At 31.7% G+C, this 15,462-nt stretch overlaps 1 pseudogene; it reads right to left on the minus strand.

Annotated features, from left to right (window-relative positions):
* Window positions 1-4,248: 4,248 nt before the first annotated feature.
* On the minus strand, window positions 4,249-4,347 carry LOC123660744 (annotated as a pseudogene).
* Window positions 4,348-15,462: the final 11,115 nt, after the last annotated feature.

A 15,462-nucleotide genomic window follows, 5' to 3' on the forward strand; every position in this document is an offset into this window, starting at 1 on the left:
TAAGTACATATATATTTCTGTGAACGTCACTACAGAGCACTGCACCCACCATAATATGTATACGGGTGTTGGATATCTCTGTGATAGTTAAGTATATAGTTTATGAGTATTATCCGATGTGGAGTATAGAGGTAGTGCGAGGCAAGCAAGTCGATATTAGTAACAATTATAAAATTGTATTAATATGTTAGTAACAATTATAAAATTGTATTAATATGTTAGTAAGAAAGAAAGTTACACAAGATTTTTATGGAGAAATAAAGTAGAAACACTACTTTATCGTAACAATACACTTGATAATAAAATACGAACTAGACACACTAGGTAGAAAAAATATATATATAATCGTAAACAAAACTTACAAAACATATTTAAATGCATTAATACAAAAAGAGACAATAGAATGTACAAAGCCCATATATCCATTAATCCTTTGATAAAATCTGCACTTTCGTAGTCCCATTAGGAGCCTTTGTCAAGTGATATTATGAAGAACACCTTGTTGAATAGGAGTTGTAAATTATTAATATACCTAATTGTTTCTCTATGCTCCTATATAACTAAGTAACTACTACTAATTGAAGTCTATCCGTTTGCGAGCAAACACAACTTATGTTCGTATTAAAATAACAAACTACGCCGAAAAGTCGGATACTACTATTTATAACATTTGTTAAGTATAATAAATATGCATCATTCGCTTTCCCTTTCTTTGTAGTTGTATCCTTAAAAGTCTTCTTAATTATTATTTCATATTCGATACAGTGTTCGATTCATTGCGAGCTCCTTAAAGACATTGGAATTCATTGTATTACGCTAAGTCACAGACCACAGAAATATAGTCCGTAGTTGATTCTTTTTTATGTAAAATAATAAAAAACTAAACAAATATAGAAAAAAAAATAAGTATATAGATAGCCCGTTGGAGCAGTTTGTAGTGACCCTGCTTTCTGCTCCGCGGGTTGTGGGTTCGATGCCCACCCCGAGTCTGGGTGTAATATAATTATTTATTTATATATTCATATACGTATTATTTATATGTATGTTTATCGAAAAAATATATATCTGTGTATACTTCTCTACCGCTTTTCACTACGCTGTGTCCTATATGCCCAAAGGTTGTCTGGAAGAGATCGCTACTCTAGCGATAAGACCGCCTTTGTACACTGTTTTTTTTTTTGTAATATGTTATTGTGTTGATTGTTGTTGTGTACAATAAAGAGTATCTATCTATCTATCTATCTATATTTAGCTATATACCAGTCGCCTGTTACTTAAAACACAAGCATTAAGTTGCTTAGTTTAGGAATAGAACCGTGTGTGTATTGTGTAGATATTTATTTATTATTAATATTATTATTATTATATAATAGATTATTTAATATTAATAGACTATAAACACACATAAGATAAGATTATATATCTTAAGTAGGTGCACATAGTAATCTGCAGATTGTTAAGTAAATAAATAAACTTCTCAATAAACATAACTTTAATCTGAAGTCTACCTATTTAACGTTATAGATTATTTGAATGCTGATAATATTTGATATATTTGATATTTCAGTATCAAAATTAATACACAATTAATCAATTTTGTATAATTAATTGAGACCACATAATAAAATATTCAATAATGTAAATTATTGTGTACCTACTATGTTTGTATAGATACAGTACTGTATTTACTTATAGTTATTTGTTTTCGTAGACAATGAAATGTTAGAACAAAGAGCAATTAATATAGTACAATTTGGTTACGGGAGAGGAAAGTAATAATATAATATTGTTTCAAGTTTTGAACTCGTTTATCAGCAAAAACATTTAACAAAGTTTCCGAGGTATAAAAGAAATCTATTATACGTTCTTAATATTATAGCGTAAGAACATTTGTTTACCAAAGAAAATGTCAGGCGTAAATGTGTTATTATGTATTTAGACATTAAGGTGTCGTGTACTAACTTCGAAAACACCTCCTACGGGACTTTACGATTCAGTGGCTACTGGCTACTGATAATTGTGTTTGCTCGTCGTTATTGTGTAATTAGTGTTAACAATTACTGGTGATCCTGAATAAATAAATAAATAAATAAATAAATAGATGGCGTCACGACAACGACGTGTACGCACCGTCACAAAATACGCGTCATCAAAGATTACTCGAAAAGTACTCATTATATCTCGATCAAATTTAAATGGAAGTACAATACAAGCACCAGCTTTCAATTAAAACAAGAATCATTAAAATTGGAATGACCCAGTGAAAAGTTATGCGATATAATATAACGAAGTTCGATAAAAAAATAGTCAAGTAAATACGCATTATTAGATTTAATTCAAAAAATACTTGTTAGATGTCAAATAAATCAAATGAGACCATATGACACGTGCCACCTTTCGATTAAAAAAAGAATCATCGAAATCGATCCACCCAGTAAAATGTTCTGAGATAACATACATAAAAAAATACAGTCGAATTGAGAACCTCCTCCTTTTTTGTAAGTCGGTTAAAATACTAAATTTTTACCTATTTGTTTTATTAGAAATAGTATTTCACTATAATGCTAATTGTTTTTCCCTAAACTTCGAAAACTGATTTCAATATTGTATTCTTAATTGTCTTTTAAATAAGTAGCTAACTCGATGAATTGAAACTATAGTCAAAAACAGCGCCATCTAACGACAATTTATATACAGCACAAAAATAATTTATTCTTACGTCTCTGAACAAGTATTCAGGCCGTTGACGGTCGTTTCACGTATTAATTATAAAAAGTTTTATTAATGCTGATGATTGTGTGTTTGATTTCCTCTCAGAGAAATTTTCTGAAATTAGACAAATATATTTTTGTAAATAAGAAACTTCGTTATGATTGATTAGGATACAAAATAGTTACATTACTTGCAACTAGATGGCGTTCTGTGTCTTTTTTATAAACATAAATTATCTTGAAATATAATTCTGTTAATTGTATACATACCTATATAACATACACAGACAATTTTAAAACTTCTTAGTCCAATAATCCCGAAAGGAAATAACGATCCGAGTTTTTGTCATTTAAGTACAACAGAATCCAAATACTAATGTTGCTATTATGTTCAAATTATTAACATTTAGTTAATATTTATTTAGATGAACGGCTAATGCTTTACAATTTATTAATAAGTAAATCTGTAACAATTGTTGCATTGAAAATTACATTGTGTCAACATGTAGGTATGCTTATTTATCCCTAGGGTCTTCATAAGCACTGAATTTTCTTTTAAGAAAATAGTCTATCTTACTTTATTTATTATTCAGAAAATCGTTAACAATTCAGAGATAAAAAGTAACATTCTTTTTATTAACTTTTTATGAAGAATTACTTCGGGTAAATCTGAATGCGAAATATGTTAAATTGAAAAAAAATCTCTTATGAATTTCGTAAGTTAATCTGAATGGATCAAAATTTTTATGGCTTCGCCTCAGTACGCGAAACGCGTAATATTTTCAGGATTCTTTTCGTCTTCAAAATAAATACACGTGTCAACATGAAATGTATAAAAAAGCCTGTTGACATAGGATTCAGCCAAATATAACCGATATTGGTTAATATCGAAGATGTTGCGAATCATAGGAGTGTCACATGTGACGGATATTAAATTTTACCAAAAATGTAACAAAAATGACGGTACAATTGAATTATTTTCTTTATTTCTTCACATTTTTATCCAAAAAGCCTTATCCTAGGTACTTACGTTAGAACTATTTCGTGTCATTAGTCATACGATAGGTTAATATTTTGACAAATAGGTACTAGCCATTACTCCTTACCCTAAATACGTATGAGTATAAACATAGCAACTCATCCAAATCAAAATAAAAAAATCAAAATCAAAAATAGTTTATTTAACTGTAAAGATACACATTACATGAAAGGAACAGTGAATCCCACACTAGGCAATGCCTGTGTCGTGGGATTCAACAACTCAAATAAATAATTACCAGGCGTGTATTTATAACTAACTAATGATAACTGAATTACAATAAAATATAATCCGTTTATTTATTCTTAATCTAACCGTAGTATAAAAATGTAGTATTGTAAAGTAAGGAATTGATTTCACTAGAAAAACATCAGAGTTCAACTGCCTTTTTCAAAGGCTTAATAGTGAAATAAAAATTGTGTGCGTACAATGTACACATGTCAGAAGTGAAACTTCTTTGGCAAACTAATTGAAAAAACTAACTAAAAAAAAGTCGTCACGCGTTTTTCCCAGGCGGTCACCCATCCAAGTACTGATCGCGCCCGACGTTGCTTAACTTCGGTAATCGGACAAGAACCGGTGTATTCAACGTGGTATTTGGCGGTCACCCATCCAAGTACTGACGCGTCACACGTTCTCTCTTTTACATTCATTTTTCATGCGCCTAAAAAAGTTTCACTTCAAAAAAGAATGTGTTAGTGTAAAGTGTATAGTAAATCAACATTTTCATCTCAGCCCTATTAGATGCTTTTGTTTATATCTGCTAGTATATTCTTTAATGCTTCAGTAGCAAAAATATTCTTCATTACACTCATTTCAAATATGTAGTTATTTATACATATTTACTGTTAAATTATTATGAGAAACGGAAATTAAACAGACTATATGATAATGAAATCTCTCTCTTAAAATACTGAACTGTCTCTAGATAGGGTCATTGCGCCTGTTCGCGTCCACTTAGTGCAGTTGGCAAGTTTGAAGAAGAAAATAAAAATGTCCCCGCACTAATTTCTATGAAAAATTTATTTACTGTGTTCGTTATATAGTCTATTTAAAGATTAATTTTTAGTTTTGTTCGAAACGTCTTGTTATTATTTTATTTAAATACAAACTTCAGAATTAGGCGATTTACCCAGTTTGCGTCCATTAAATCCAATTTGCGTCCACCCGCTGGACCACTTCGCGTCCACCAGCTTAGAAAAGGAATAAAGAGGTGATATTTTTATGATAATGTAAAGAGAGGTTGGATTTTAATAATTTATTTATTGAAGAATTATAGTTATTTAAAAATCAACATATTAACATTAATAAATCACTATAAAGAAAATAAAACACCTATTTATTCTTCTAAACATTGATAAAACTTAAAATTAAAAAACAAATTAGGTACCCATGTATTTAGTAAGTAAATAGTAATTCCACCTATAAAATTCAACAATTATCTGTTCTGTGAATTTTAAAGGAATGTAAGCAATCTAAAGGATCAGCCTGCAATTACAATCACAGCAGCCTTTCGCAGTCGACTACTGGACATAGGCCTCGACAAGTTCACTCCTGTGTTTTGCCCATAGTCACAACGCTGGGCAGACAGGTTGGTGACCGCAGGGCTGGCATTGTCGTACTGAAGATGCTGCTGCCCGTCTTCAGCCTGTGTATTTCAAAGCCAGCAGTTGGATGGTTATCCCGCCATCGGTCGGCTTTATGAGTTCCAAGGTGGTAGTGGAACTATGTTATCCCTTAGTCGCCTCTTACGACACCCACGGAAAGAGAGGGGGTGGCTATATTCTTTGATGCCGTAAGCACACAGCACCACAAAGATCAGCCTTGATTAATAATTATGGAAACAAAATACGAGGTGGACACATATCTCCATTCGCATTAAATATTAATAATACCGTTATGTTTTCTTCTTCGTTACTTGGTTTTATTTGATACTAGCTGTGCTCGCGACTTCATCCGCGTGGAATTAAAAAAAAATATTGTTCTGTTCGTAAAATTAAAAAATAAATAAATTTCTAAAATAAAAGTAGCCTAAGTTACTCCTTATTACATTAGCTATCTGCCAGTGAAAGTCCCTTCAAAATCAGTCCAATGGTTTCAGTGATTAGCCGGAGCAAACAGACAGACAGACAAAAATTCTTAAAATGTTTTTATTTATTTATTTATTTTATTTTCTCACATCTAATATTACAGGCATAACTCAATTCATTAGACATAGTAAAGGAGACAAAAAGCAAAAGGAAAAAAAAAAGTTAAACTATAATTAAAAAAGAATTAGCTGACTTAAGCATAATACTAAAAACAAAACAATGTAACATTAATAAATATAAAAACATTAAATTCAATTCTCATAACATATTATATACAAAGTAACTTTTGCGAATTCACTCCACGAACAAGAAAAAAGGTCTAGTGTGTCAGCCACCAAGTTCAGCGTTCTGACTGAACGAGCAAGGGGTCCGTTGCGCACTAGCTCGGTTCTGCCGTGGGGTACTGCAAATAAGCTCGGACGCCGCTTTCGTTGTAGATACCTATCGGGTACGCTCAAATCTATCCACTGCAGTAACCCTGGATTATTGACAACACCGCGGAATAATTTTAAAATATAAGTTGCCAGAGCCAGCTCTCTCCTAGTCTCCAACTTGTTGTATCGAACCATGCCCAATACAAACAATGTTGAATACATCAAGGGATACAAGGGATACACGCCATTAAGCCTAAGGTAAAGAAACCTGGTGAATTTATTTTGAATATGTTCCAGCATGAGACTGTATTTGACTTCATGTGGAGACCATACTACCGCATTATACTCAAGCTGACTTCTTATTAGGGCATCATACAGTAAAGAGATTGCTTATTTTGGTATATGTACCATGTATAAATCAATATGCATTTAGTAAAAAGCTGTTACTTTAATATTACAAACAGACACTCCAATTTTATTTATTTGTGTAGATAAGTTTTGTACCCTCTTGGTCTGCACCCACTGATTTTGTCCAATATCGGAATAGCATATTTTTTGCATAGGTGCTTGTCTTACCGATTTCCTCTTCTCTTGAATGTCATGCAAAACTTCCCTTAAATCTTCCTCTGTGTATGTTCTTTTTTTCTTCTTCTTATCTGCAAAGAACTCATCTTAAACAGAAAAAAAATAAGAAAGAAATTACATATTTCATTCAAAGTAGAATAGGTATTAACTTGTAGTTATTAGTTTTATGTATTAAACTTATAGAATTAATTTAAGAAATGGACGCGATTTAGTTTTATTATTAATCCCTTTAGGTATAGTTTGCGTCCATTGCGGACGCAAAGTGGAAGTTTTATAAATTCGGTGTAGTAGTTCGCGTCCACCTTATTTTAACTGTTAACTATAAAAAAAATAAGCAAATTCATAATTATTATAATTCCTTTTATCATAACCAACGCCTAGAAACAGCTATGTATTCAAAATAGACATAAAATAATAAAAGACTTACCTTCAAACGAACCGCTGCCCACTATTTTCTTCTCATTATTCCGTGCCTTCGCGCTCTCTTGTTGAACAACTATTTTTTTTACCCGGGATTGCTTGGTCGCACAGAACTTTTGTCTATGCGTGCGTGCCTCTTATACATTGAGGTATTGCCGGTAATTACTTTTCGACTTATTGGTGTCTTAGTATACTTAATTTTGAGACTTTTGAAACTGAGATCCGTAAAATGGACGCGAATTGGGCGGTGGACGCGAACAGGCGCAATGACCCTATATATTTGACCTTAGCGATGTATCCCCGCGACCTCCACACGATATTAAATTAATGTCAGACGTATTACAGTTTTATAAAGTTTATACTTCATTACATTCGTCGTGAGGGGAAAACTACAAAGACGTCAAAGGAAAGTTTAGCAAAGTATCGAAGTTTGCTCAATCGTTAACACGCAGAAAATTGACATTCCAAGACCGATTGGTATTTTATCCATTCTTTCTACTTTATCGTATTTTATTTGAAATATCTTTACTATACGTGTATTGTATATGTACAATACAAAAGAAAAAAATAAATAAACGCATCATCCCTAACGGCTAATAAAATGTGAATTTGTGTCTAGATTCCAGAAACACGCATAATATAACCTCAAATCAAATTAAAAAAAATAATATATTTAATTATTTACAAACAGTAACAAAAAACCTGTCAATGTCTTCCACTTACTGTCTTTTCTAAACAGTCTGAGGACTGCTGGCCTGAAGTGCCAATGTATTAGAAAACCGTTCCAGGATATGCAATAAGGTGCTAGATGTTTATTAAACGCACGGGCAATTACTAACCCGTGGTTGTTATAAAATAAATTCTAAAAAGCCTCAAAATTTTAAGAGAACTACAAATATCTGAATAGTCTATAAATACATTTGCCAACAAGCAGAAAACGAAGCTGCGACTGCAAGCGCATCAACTCTCTATCGCAGTAATTATTGCGGTAACTTATCGTCTACATAAATGATGTACCAAACTATAAAAATTATACTGTAATTCGGATGTAAATATTTTACTACATTAATTCATTCAGCGGAAGCATCTATTTCAGCGGAAAATAAGATTTATCTTTACAATTTAAGAGGAAACATCTACACAGGAAAATTGATCAATTTGACAAAGAAATAGGTACATATATACCTACTTACGTACATTTAGAAATTTCTCTTTTTGGTATCAAGATTAACGTTGCTACAACTAAATAACTGTATATCTTTGGAATTAATATGAAAAATCCGTCCTGAGAAATTCTTATCTTATCTACAATACGAACCACAACATACTAAGAGAAGCCAACTTTGAATTAGGTTAAGACGTACCTACGTTTGCGCGAATGAACATAATATAAAGATTGGCCTTATTTATTGTAGATATATGAGTATGCGTAACGCGCAGTAGGAACGTATCTTGGATTTGAATAGGTAATGAAAACAGGACCGAAGTAAATTTTACACTTCTGCGTATATATATAGTATACCTAATAGTAGCTGTAGGCATCGTTTCAAATCCATATGTATTGAAAATTAAATTGTGAATTAATCCAAACGAAATCGCTTATATTCTTAAAACAATATGTAATGATGAAACGATGAGTTGAAATCTGTAATACAGACAAACATGCAGACGAAACAACGAACAAATAAATTTTCTGGCTTTGTGGTATAAATTGATAATGATATTAATCATTATTCATTTAATACAAATTATTGTATGCTAACTGAATTATATCGAATTTCATGTTCTTCTTTTTATAGCCATATCAAAGTCAAAATCAAAAATATCTTTATTCAAATAGGCTTCAAAGGCACCATAGCCGAATCTAAATTTTACAAATTAAAATTTTAATTATTTTTAAAAGCTCGCTTGGCGCCTTTCTGCTTAAATTTTCAAATAATACCTAGCACTAATATTCATAGTTGAACACTAGACGTAATGTCATGTTACGAAGCAGTTCAAAACATTTATCATCTCAGCTGTCAACGTTATATACGACATGTTACCGACATAGGTACCTATATACATTACGTACACAGAAAGACCATTCTAGTGTGTGTAGTAGAAGTAACTGGAAGTCGCGGGTCTATTTCCTTTAAAAATAGAAATTCTTTGAGTTCGAAATTCGAATCATCAACAATATCTGATATGTTGTTGTAAGGTAATGTAACTATTTATTTAACCATAAATACTAACTAATAGGTATAACTTGTTATTGTTCTTTTGTTACATTCGTGTTAAAACCTTTTCTCATACCTATACTTACATTAAAACGTTTTATTAAGAGACTTTCACTAAGGAAAAGTAATTAGTAATGATTAGAAGGCATCCATAATCCACTTACATCCCTATGTAAGTGGATTATTTAAGTTGAGAAAGGTTCGATAAACGCTACGGGATTACTATTCCTATGCTAGTACGATACAATTTATTTTCTGAAAATTTGTTGCGAGAACTATGAAATATATACGCGTATGTATGACCGTCTCGTCTTTTCGTTTCAGAATAGTGGTTTCGATTCGAGCTCTAAGCCTAAAAAAATAGATCAACATGTACCCACATATAAGTCAAAAATTAGTTATTCAACAATAGTTTATTAAACATTATACATATTTACAATTCACAACTTAAGAACTAAATATTTACAGATAGTTTTGGTATAAATCAGGTATATGTGGTTGTAAAGTCAGAAATTAACTTGCATGCCTTAAAAAAGAAGACAGTGTATGAGTAAAAAATAAATATATCTTTATGGATTTAGGTTACTTTTAATATTTATCATTAAAATTATTGTTTAAGTTATTTGATGAAATTATATTTGAAAATCTCAAGCTACTTCAATATACAGTCTACATACTGTAATATAATATAAACAAGTGACGATCAACAAATTAAAATTAAATCTATTATTTAATAAGCAAAACTTATTCGTGTGTCTAATTTTTTCACAATTTTTGCGAAAACATTTGACAAATTAGATTATTTTGAGATAATCTAATAAAAATTAAATAAACTTAAGGAAAATTTCGTGCCAAAATACGAAATATTAATTTTATATAAGAAATTACAAAGTAATCCGATGTAAGATTCTGAGAAATTGCTTTATAATCCTTAAGGCTTACGTAAACTTCAAGTAAAGATCAGACATGATATTGAAAACTTACGAAAGTCGCTTTAATTAAAACGTACATATTTGTTATTTCGATACAGTAGGTGTATTAGTTCGGAGTTAACAAAAATTTTCTTCACCCCATTTATGATGATATGGATAATTTAACAAGTATAGAATACGGGATTGTTAAACCCTGCTATGTCATGTTGATAATAAGGCTAAGTTTATTGGTATTTGATAAAGCTATCTGGCCTATAACAGTATCCAACACTCTAAAGTTTCTGATATATTTTTCTATTTCCTTATCAAACATCACTTGTTCTAACATATATGTGCAACCAACGAATCCCGAATAATGGATGATGAATTATTATCCATCATCCATTATTATTATTCCAAATATAATAGTTGAAATGAAACAAGTATTAGTTACCGTTTCCTCTTTTTGATAAAACAAATCTTAGTGTAAGAATAAACGTTACCAGCAAAGGTTATAAGATTATGTTTCATTATTCTTTTTCAGGTAATGACAGTCTCCTCGCGGGGTTTGTCTTCAGAATCGAGAAAGTAGTACATTTGAAACAAATTCAACAGCGGAAAACTTGGAAGCAAATAGCTTAAAAGACTTCAAAAATACTTACTTTTTTTAAAATAAATTATCAGCAATATTTCCTTAATTTTTATTACGTATAAACTATTTACGAACACTAAATATGAACTTAAATATGAACTAAATTGGTCCAGCCGTTGTCGATTTCTGCGCTTAGGACATTTAACGATTTATTTATATCTATATAGAAAATATCATTTAATGTTCGTTCGATGATTGTTCTCTGTCAAACTTTATATAATTATTCCTTTGAGTTATAATTGTTCTAAAGTCTTTCGTATATGTGTAGCTGCCAAATTTCGATATGTAATAGTTTTGCCTCCCTAGTTTTAGGTGATGCACCTAGCTCATAAAATATTGAAATAAAACTTACGTCAACTACGCTACAGGCACAAATAGTTAGTAAATATTTAAATAGGAGTTTCTTGCTCTTAAATATTTGAATATCTTTGAATATCTCACATAGAAAATTTGTGTTTATATATATTTTTTCCTTATAATAGGTAGGAATATACTAAGAGCATATTTTGCAAGATATTAAACACGTAATGAATATAAACTTAAAATGTAATATATTTTATGTTTAATCGCTGCTCAACTGCGTGTAAAGTTGAAGACTTATAAAAATACAAATGAAAATAAATTCAATTACTACAGAAACAAGGGCTAAAATAAAATTTAAAAAAAAATTAAAAGAAAATGGCATTTCTGCCTAAAAATCTTGGTCGACGGGGACACATCTGTAAGAAATTACAGCCTCTTCTTCATTGATAATATTTTACACGGCATATTTTTGTGCGTAAAGATAAATTTTAGTCACGAAAACGTTGAGCTGAGGAAATATATTTATATATTTTTTCTTGTATTTTAACATTTTCTTTCTTCTAGTGAAAGTTCCACGAAAATCATTTCGGCTATTCTAAAGATAAGCTCGAAAAAACAGAAAGCCAGACAGGTGTTAGTTGCCGTATAAGTAAAAGTGTAGATTTTATATATTTTCAATGTTTTACAGCATGACATTAAATATGTAACTAATATTTACCATATATACATTTATTTATTTAGCGGTAGTTTCCGTATAAATAAAAGTGTAGACTTTCTATATTTTATTACAATCAGAGATAAAACCGTTAAATAATTGGTTGTCTGAAAGAAATGGCTAATTAGCTATCAAATTAGCCATAAGTCCGCCCATTGTACTTCACTGTCTGTAACTATCTTTATGCTTTGTTTGTAATATATTTGTGGTGTACAATAAAGTATAAAAAAAAATAATAATAAATGATTGTGATGTAAAATGCTTTATTAATTATAAATTTTTTATATTTTGTTCTAAACAATAAATAAGACAAAATTACTGTACTTATAATTAAAATCGTTCATTCTATATTGCATCTTATACGGATGCTCTGTAAGCTGTTTTTGCATCTACTCCGAAATAAAAAGAAGATCTTACTCAACAGACCACAGATCCAGGTAAAATTTCTAAGTCACGCTTACAACATTTTCAAAAACTAACATAATATATAGGAAACACATGTTTATCATGCGGGGTGTCCGTTTCTTCGCGTTTAACCGGTACTAAGGAGCAGGGTAATAAATGTCCTTAGTCACAGGTTACATTATCCTGTGATCAATGAAGACCATCATCTTTACTGATGACTTCAAAAGTTTGGCATATAGTGCAGTCATTTGAAGTCTCTTCATCAACGACGAAGAAGATTTGACACCCTTTTTGTATAAAATATGGAATTAAATGTAATTTAAACATTGCGTCTTTCACAATTTCCCGTTATAATGTGTTGAAATAAGGGCTAAAGCCAAACTAAAAAGGTTACAATAAAAAGGCAATTCTGCCTTAAAATCTTGGTTCTCAGAGCCACGTCTACAAGAAATTAAAGCCTCTTCATTGAGAATATTTTACGTGACATATTTTTGTGCGTAACGATAAATTTTAGTTACCAAAACGTTGAACTGAAGAAATATGTTCAAATATTTTTTCTTTTATTTTAACATTTTCAACGCTGTGTGTCACGGTTAGTTTTTAATTAATGTCTAATATAACATGTTCAAAAATTTTGATGCATATATTATAAATAAATTTCCACTGTTTTGCAGCATAAAATTAAATATGCGACTAATATTTAGCATATATGCTAAATGTGCATATGTTACACAAGGCTAACTATTAATATTTGATTTAACTGCATATATCATACTTGACAGCAGGATTACTGATAAATAAACTTTCTTGTCATGTAAACATGTCGAGTATATCTGAAGATTTTTCGCTTCACAAATAAATGTACCTCTTTTATCATGTAATCTAATGACTTCAAGATAATTGAAAAAAAAAACATAACAGTGTGGCGTATCCACGCATACAAACCTTCTTTAACGGAATAATAATCAAACCTCTGTGCTGTGTGGCTCTAAAGAAGTGGCACTAAAGAATTTAGCCACCCCCTCTCTTCCCGTGGGTGTCGTAAGAGGCGACTAAGGGATAACAAGGTTCCGCAACCATCTTGGAACTTAAGAAGCCGACCGATGACGGGATAACCATCCAACTGCTGGCTTTGAAATACACAGGCCGAAGACGGGCAGCAGCGTCTTCGGTGCGACAAAGCCAATACTGCGGTCACCAACCCGCCTGCCCAGCGTAGTGACTATGGGCAAAACACATGATTTCACGTTATTTTTGGCGTAATCTTGTGGAGGCCTATGTCCAGCAGTGGACTGTATAGTCTGTAATGAATCAAACCTCATATTCAACCGACTTCCAGAAAAGTAGGAGGTTCTCAATTCGATTATATTTTTTATGTGTGTTATATCAGAACTTTTAACAGAGTGGACCGATTTCGATGAATTTTAATTTAATTGAAAGGTGTTGCGTGTCATTTGGTCCCATTTAAATTTAATTGAGATCCAACTAGTACTTTAGTTGCTGTGTGGTTACGGATGCTGTGTGGTTACGGCATTAAAGAATATAGCCACTCCCTCTCTTCCCGTGGGTGTCGTAAGAGGCGACTAAGGGATAACACAGTTCCACTACCACCTTGGAACTTAAAAAGACGACCGATGGCGGGATAACCATCCAACTGCTGGCTTTGAAATATACAGCCCGAAGACGGGCACACAGGCAGCAGTGTCTTCGGTGTGCCAAAGCCAGCCCTGCGGTCACCAACTCGCCTGCTCAGCGTGGTGACTATGGGCAACACACATGAATTCACGCCATTTTCAGCTCGAACTTGTGAAGCCTATGTCCAGCCTGCGAAGGCTGATGTGATGATGATGATGAAGTACTTTTAGAGATCTAATAATGCGTATTTACTTGACTATTTTTTCGTCAACTTACGTTGTATTACGCCGCATAACTTTTCACTGGCTTTATCGAATTTGATGATTATTACTTTAGTCAAAAGCTAATGCTTGTCACGTAGTCTTATTTAAATTTGAGTGAGATCTGATCACTACTTTTGAAGTAAGTTTTGACAACGCGTATTTATTTGACTATTTTTAATATTATATATTTCTTTTATAAATCAAAAGCTAATACTTGTCATGTGGTTCCGTTTAAATGTGATCGAGATATAATGAGCGCCTTTTGAGTAATCTTTGGTGACGCGTATTTACAAGACGGTGCAATGCCATGCCATACCAACGCCATCTATCGGACTTCATTAAAACTACTTCAGTGAGAATTGATACAAGTAACATCTACTATAACGTAGTGAGCTGTACTATCCACTAGGTTAGAAGTTTATTCTTTATAAATAGTTTTGATTATGCTTGTTTTAATCGAAAGCGGATGCTGGATGCGGAGCGGAAGTGGATGCGGCGGACAAGCGTCTTGTGGTCCGATTTAAATTTGATCGAGATCTGATGGCTACTTTTGTTTGTATTTTGATGAGTAATCTTTGATAATGTGTATTTACTTGACTATTTTTTCGTCTACCTACGTTATATAACTTGTCGATGTAATTGTATCGGTGTTTTTCGTTTGCCAGTAAACACAATATTTTTTTTTAATGATTATAAATACGTGAAAAACTTTATTAATTATATATTAATATTATGATGAAGTCATTATATTTTATTTTAAACAATAAATAAGACAAAATTACTGTACCTATTTATTTTCGTCGTTCATTCTATATTGTATCTTATAGTGATGCTCTGTAAGCTGTTTTTGCATCTACTCCGAAATAAAAAAATATCACAGTTGGGTTCCTTAGAAAAAATCTTACACAACAGACCACAGATCCAGGTAAAATTCCTAAGTCACGCTTACAACATTTTCAAAAACTAACATTATATATAGGAAGCACATGTTTATCATGCGGGGTGTCCGTTTCTTCGCGTTTAACCGGTACTAAGGAGCAGGGTAATAAATGTCCTTAGTCACAGGATACATTATCCTATGATCAATAAGGATACATCATCTTTACTGATGACTTCAAAACTTTGGCACATAGTGCAGTC

The sequence above is a fragment of the Melitaea cinxia genome, chromosome 15, assembly GCF_905220565.1.
Source record: "Melitaea cinxia chromosome 15, ilMelCinx1.1, whole genome shotgun sequence".
In the NCBI taxonomy this organism is placed as follows: domain Eukaryota; kingdom Metazoa; phylum Arthropoda; class Insecta; order Lepidoptera; family Nymphalidae; genus Melitaea; species Melitaea cinxia.